The following is a 6,091-nucleotide window of genomic DNA, read 5'->3' as shown; positions in this document are numbered from 1 at the left end:
AGGAATTATGATCTATTCTCTCTATCAGGATCACGTGTTACTAATCAGTAGTATCTTATAAGTTTGATGGATACAAGCCTAGTTCAGTTCTACTACCACATTATGTTGTTAGAATGGATTCAGAACTTTGATATGATGATGTTGAGTGTGTATGAAATCCTTTGTCAAATGTCTCAAAATCCTTCTTGAGCATTTACAGCTGTTATGCTGCCGAAATTTCGCTAGAAATTCTAATGCCTTTGCATTATGATTGTGCTTTCAGATGGCCACTCGCGACCTCAATCAAGTGGTTCGCCTGACTCGATGCCTAGATGTACTCGGCCATACTGCCAAGTTGGTCAGGGTAATGACTGAGGGTGGATACCGCTGGTATCCTGAGTACACGGTCGAAGAGCAATTCCGAGATTTTAATCAAAGTCAGTATCTCTGCACTGTCAGGATATTTCCATCTTATCCTGGATCCACCGAGCCTCTTTACTGCTCTTATGGACTCGGGGTTACCATTGAGATGGCTGTGCAGGACGCCGCCTACTCTATGATGACCATTATGCGAGTCAGATCTGGTATATTTCGGGACTCTGATTTCCGGTATATGCCAGGATCACTTCCGGGAGCACAAGGGTATCTCCAGGCTATCTATGCTGACCCCACTCAGGAGGATTCACAGACTCGCACCACTGCTGAGATGCTCGAGGATAAGGACCGTGAAAATCGGGCCTTAAGGTTAAAGCTCTTCAATACCCGTGCTGACCACTGGGCCACTTTGACTCGGTTCGCACCGGCGGTGCAAGCTGGATGTTCAGATATGCGCGATCTCTATCCTGTGAGATCTGCTCTGCCAGACATGATGGTTTGGCGTGATGTAGGAGGCATCACCCCACCTCGCGGTCCCCGCAGGCCACCGTCTGTTGGTCCAAGGCCTCATCCTAGCCCCTATGGTCCACAAGCTCCGCGAGATCGTCTGTTTCCGGATGATCATGTTGAGCTTCCAGGCTATGGAGGTGACTTCTACGAGGACTACTACGGATCGGTCTGAGTTAGTGGTAGTATCACTAGTTCGCACTAGCTGTGTCGTCTATCGTCCCGCGTGACTCGTGGGATATGACCTAGTTTGTACTCCTTCCGGAGGTGTAGAAAAATAATGTATAGGAGCTTGGAATGCCTCCGATGAGATGTAATCCTCTTTTCACCATAATAGTACTTTGTTTGGTCTTGTACTAAACCCGGTATGGTGTGTATGACGATGGAATAAAGAAGCAGTTTCTGTATCTACCATGTCATACGGATGATCATCTTGCATTTCGAGTTATTCCTTACATTTTATCCTATGTCGGAATCTTATCATCCTGACTAAATCGTTGTCTTGTTTACCTAGGATGGTCAACACGCGCACTAACCCTGCTTCTCAAGAGCAGGCCGAAGGCAGTGAAGCCAGGAATGAAAATCTGCCTCATCCTCCTTCCCTAGCCGAGGTTATGATGGAAGCTGAGAGAAACAAGCGGGAGACCGACCGTTTGTTGGAGCGTATTGAACAGAACACAGCACACCATCAGAGGACTAACGTGGTGTCACTCAGTGATTTTATCAAATTGCATCCACCCACGTTCCACCACTCCGTCGAGCCTCTCGACGCTGATGACTGGCTTCGCAGTATCGCTCACAAACTGCGTTCCGCGCTGGTAGCGGAGGCTGACAAGGTCACCTTTGCTGCATATCATCTTGAAGGCCCCGCCAGTCTATGGTGGGAGAATTATGGAGCTATGCGCCCAGCGGGCCATGTCACTACTTGGGCTGAATTCAGCGAGGCTTTCCGTGAACATCACATTCCGGAGGGTCTCATGGACCGTAAACGTGAAGAATTTTGCAGTTTCACCCAAGGCCGACTTTCTGTGGATGCTTACAGCAGGGAGTTTGGTAATCTCGCACGATATGCAACTGAGGAAGTGTCTACTGATGCCAAGAAGCAAGCAAGGTTCCGTAAGGGCCTTAGTCCTGAGCTTCGCCGTGACCTCCATCTGCATGAGTGCACAACTTTTCAGAAACTTGTCAACAAAGCCATCAGTGCCGAAACTGGTCAGACTGACTATGACGCAACACGCAAGCATGGCCGTGACATGGGTTCCTCATCCGGTGCTGGTCCTCAGAAGCGCCGCGTGTGGGTACCCAACACCGCCCTGCCACCCAGGTTTACACCGAGGCCATCCTTCCAGGCGCCTCGCCCCGTTCAACAGTCTGCTCCAGCCAAGCCCTATGGGGGTCCAACTAACAATGCTCCTCCACGTACCAGTTCCGTGACTTGTTTCAAGTGTGGGGAATCTGGTCACTATATGCGTGAGTGTCCCCAGACCAACCCCAATCAATCTGCTAAAGCTGTTGGCCGTGGCAAGCCGACAGGAAAAATATTCCACGCCAAGCCGATCACCGCTTCACGCGGCCATGTCAACTGTATCTCTGCCGAAGAAGCTCAAGAGGATCCCAACGTCGTTCTTGGTACGCTTCTTGTTAATTGCCACCCGGCATCTGTTCTTTTCGATACAGGAGCCTCTCATTCTTTTATATCCGAAAGTTATGCTCGTTTGCATAACGTTGCATTCTGTGACATGCCATCTACTATGGAGATTTCTACCCCTGGTTCTAGATGGCAGACCTCTAGGGTAAGTTATGGAAATGAAATCCAAGTCGACAGACTTGTTTTCCTCGCGTCTTTGATAGCCCTTAAATCTTCAGATATTAATATCATTCTGGGTATGGACTGGATGTCGGCTCATCATGCCCAAATCGATTGCTTCTCTAGGACTGTTCAACTCACCCATCCTTCGGGAAAGATAGTCAATGTCTTGACCCGAATAGCCAAGCGACAATTATATTCTCTTAACGCCAGCCCTTTGCCAGACCTTGAGGACGTTCCGGTAGTCCGTGACTTCCCGGATGTCTTTCCAGAGGAATTGCCAGGTGTTCCACCTGACAGGGATGTTGAGTTTGTAATAGACCTCATTCCAGGAACCGTTCCGATTGCTAGAAGACCTTATAAGATGGCACCCCTAGAACTAGCCGAGCTTAAGAAACAACTCGATGAGTCCTTGAAAAAGGGTTTCATCCGACCTAGCTCTTCTCCGTGGGCTTTCCCCGTCCTATTCGTCAAGAAGAAGGATGGTACGGACCGGATGGTTGTAGATTACCGACCTGTTAATTTGGTCACAATCAAGAACAAATATCCACTTCCCAGGATCAACGACCTGTACGATCAGCTCGCTAGATCCTCAGTTTTCTCCAAAATGGATTTGAGGTTGGGCTACCATCAAATCAAAATCAGAAACGGGGACATTCCTAAAACGGCCTTTGTTACTCGTTATGGCCAATACGAGTACACCGTCATGTCCTTCGGTTTAACCAACGCTCCAGCCACCTTTTCTCGGTTAATGAACTCAATCTTCATGGAGTATTTGGATAAATTCGTCGTGGTTTACCTCGATGATATACTCATCTACTCGAAGAACGAGGAAGAACATGCCAAACATCTAAGGCTAGTGTTGCAGAAACTTCGAGAGCATCGCCTTTATGCCAAATTTTCTAAATGTGAATTCTGGTTGTCAGAAGTGACCTATCTGGGTCATGTAATATCTGATAAAGGTATTGCTGTTAACCCTGAGCGAGTTCTAGCCGTCCTTAATTGGACTCCACCTGAATCGGTCAAGCAAGTTCGGAGCTTTCTGGGCTTAGCGAGCTATTGTCGTCGCTTTGTCGAGAACTTCTCCAAGGTTGCTAAACCTCTAACCGAACTCCTCAAGAAAGATAAGAAGTTCGAGTGGACTCCACAATGTGAGCACAGCTTTCAGGAACTGAAAAGACGCCTGACTTCTGCTCCCGTACTGGTACCGCCAGACTTCTCTAAGGACTTTGTTATCTACTGCGACGCCTCGCGACAAGGACTAGGTTGCATTCTCATGCAAGATCGACACGTAATTGCCTACGCTTCACGGCAATTGCACCCACATGAGGAGAATTATCCTACTCATGATCTAGAGCTTGCAGCCGTAGTCTATGCACTTAAGACCTGGCAACATTACCTCCTCGGTAATCGTTGCGAAATATTCACTGATCACCAAAGTCTGAAGTACATCTTCACCCAACCGGATTTGAATCTCAGGCAAAGACATTGGGTCGAGTTGATCACAGATTTCGACTTAGGAATAACCTACACCCCAGGGAAAGCCAACGTCATGGCTGATGCGCTAAGTCGTAAATCTTATTGTAACAATCTGATGTTACAACAAAGTCAACCGCTTCTCCATGAGGAATTTCGGAAGCTTAACCTTCACATTGTTCCTCAAGGATTTCTTTCCACCTTGGTGGCGAAACCTACTCTTACGGATCAAATCATTGCTGCCCAGAAGCGAGATAAGGGAATAGCTAAGATCAAGGAGAACATTGCTAGCGGAGGTGCTAGTTGTTTCTCCACAAATGATCATGGTGTTGTGTACTTTGAGAACCGTCTAGTGGTTCCCAAGAACCAGCATCTACGGCAGTTGATCCTTAAGGAGGCTCATGAATCTCCTCTCACTATTCATCCCGGTAGTACTAAGATGTATCAGGACCTACGCCAGAGGTTCTGGTGGACTAGGATGAAGAGAGAAATTGCTCAGTATATTGCTAATTGCGACGTTTGTCGTCGTGTAAAAGCAGAGCACCAACGGCCTGCTGGCACCCTTCAACCCTTAGCTATTCTTGAATGGAAATGGGATAAAATTGGTATGGATTTCATTACCGGTTTTCCCAGGACTAAGAGAGGGAATAATGCTATCTTCGTCGTGGTCGATCGTCTTTCCAAAGTAGCCCATTTCTTACCTGTTCGTGAGAGTATAACCGCTAGTCAGCTGGCATACTTATACATCTCCCGAATAGTGTCTCTCCATGGTGTTCCTTTGGAAATTAACTCGGATCGAGGAAGTCTTTTCACCTCTCAATTTTGGGAAAGTTTCCAAAATGCTATGGGAACCCGTCTCTCCTTTAGCACCGCCTTCCACCCTCAGTCGAGCGGTCAAGTGGAACGCGTCAACCAGATTCTAGAAGACATGCTTCGAGCCTCTGTTATCTCATTCGGAATGGATTGGGAGAAGTGCCTTCCATTTGCCGAATTCGCTTATAACAACAGCTATCAATCTAGCTTGGGCAAAGCCCCTTTTGAAGTTCTCTATGGACGACGGTGTCGAACACCCCTTAACTGGTCAGAGACCGGGGAAAGACAATTCTTTGGCCCGGATATGATTCAGGAAGCAGAAGAACAAGTTCGCATCGTTCGTGAAAAGTTGAAAACAGCCCAATCTCGTCAAAAGAGTCAATATGACCGAAAACATAAGGCTATGACTTTCGAGGTTGACGAGAAGGCTTATCTTCGGGTCACCCCTCTGAAGGGAACCCATCATTTCGGTATCAAAGGCAAATTGGCTCCTCGTTACATTGGACCTTTTCGCATTCTCGCCAAACGAGGAGAAGTTGCCTACCAGTTGGAACTACCTCCGCATCTCTCCAGAGTCCACGATGTCTTCCACGTTTCTCAACTCAGGCGTTGCTTCTCGGATCCTATCCGTGAAGTGGACCACAAAACGCTTGATCTCCAGGATAATCTTACATATCGAGAGTACCCCATTCGTATCCTCGATCAGGCCGAGCGTACCACTCGACGCCAGAACATCAAGTTCCTCAAAGTACAATGGTCGCACCATTCTGAGGATGAAGCAACTTGGGAAAGGGAGGATCGTCTTCGACTCGAGTACCCCGCCTTCTTTCCGGAGCAACCCAAATCTCGGGACGAGATTCTTTTGAGTGGGGGTGAGTTGTCACACCCTAGCTAGTCATGCATTAGAGTGTTGCATCATGTTTACTCTTTCATCAGAAACTTGAAATGGGGATCTGTGAAACCCTCAGAATCATTTTGAAAATGATCCAAATAAAAATTTCTCCAAAAGGGTCCAAGAAAATGCTCATGTTGATCTCTGAAAATATTGGACAGAGATAAAAATCAAACCAATATTTTTAGTGGCTCATGGACATTTATTTTGGGCATTTGGAATTAATGCATAAATATTTGCTT

This window comes from Triticum dicoccoides, chromosome 4B (genome assembly GCF_002162155.2).
Source record: "Triticum dicoccoides isolate Atlit2015 ecotype Zavitan chromosome 4B, WEW_v2.0, whole genome shotgun sequence".
NCBI lineage: Eukaryota > Viridiplantae > Streptophyta > Magnoliopsida > Poales > Poaceae > Triticum > Triticum dicoccoides.
The sequence above is the reverse complement of the archived record's forward strand: the minus strand, read 5'-3'. Positions refer to the sequence as shown.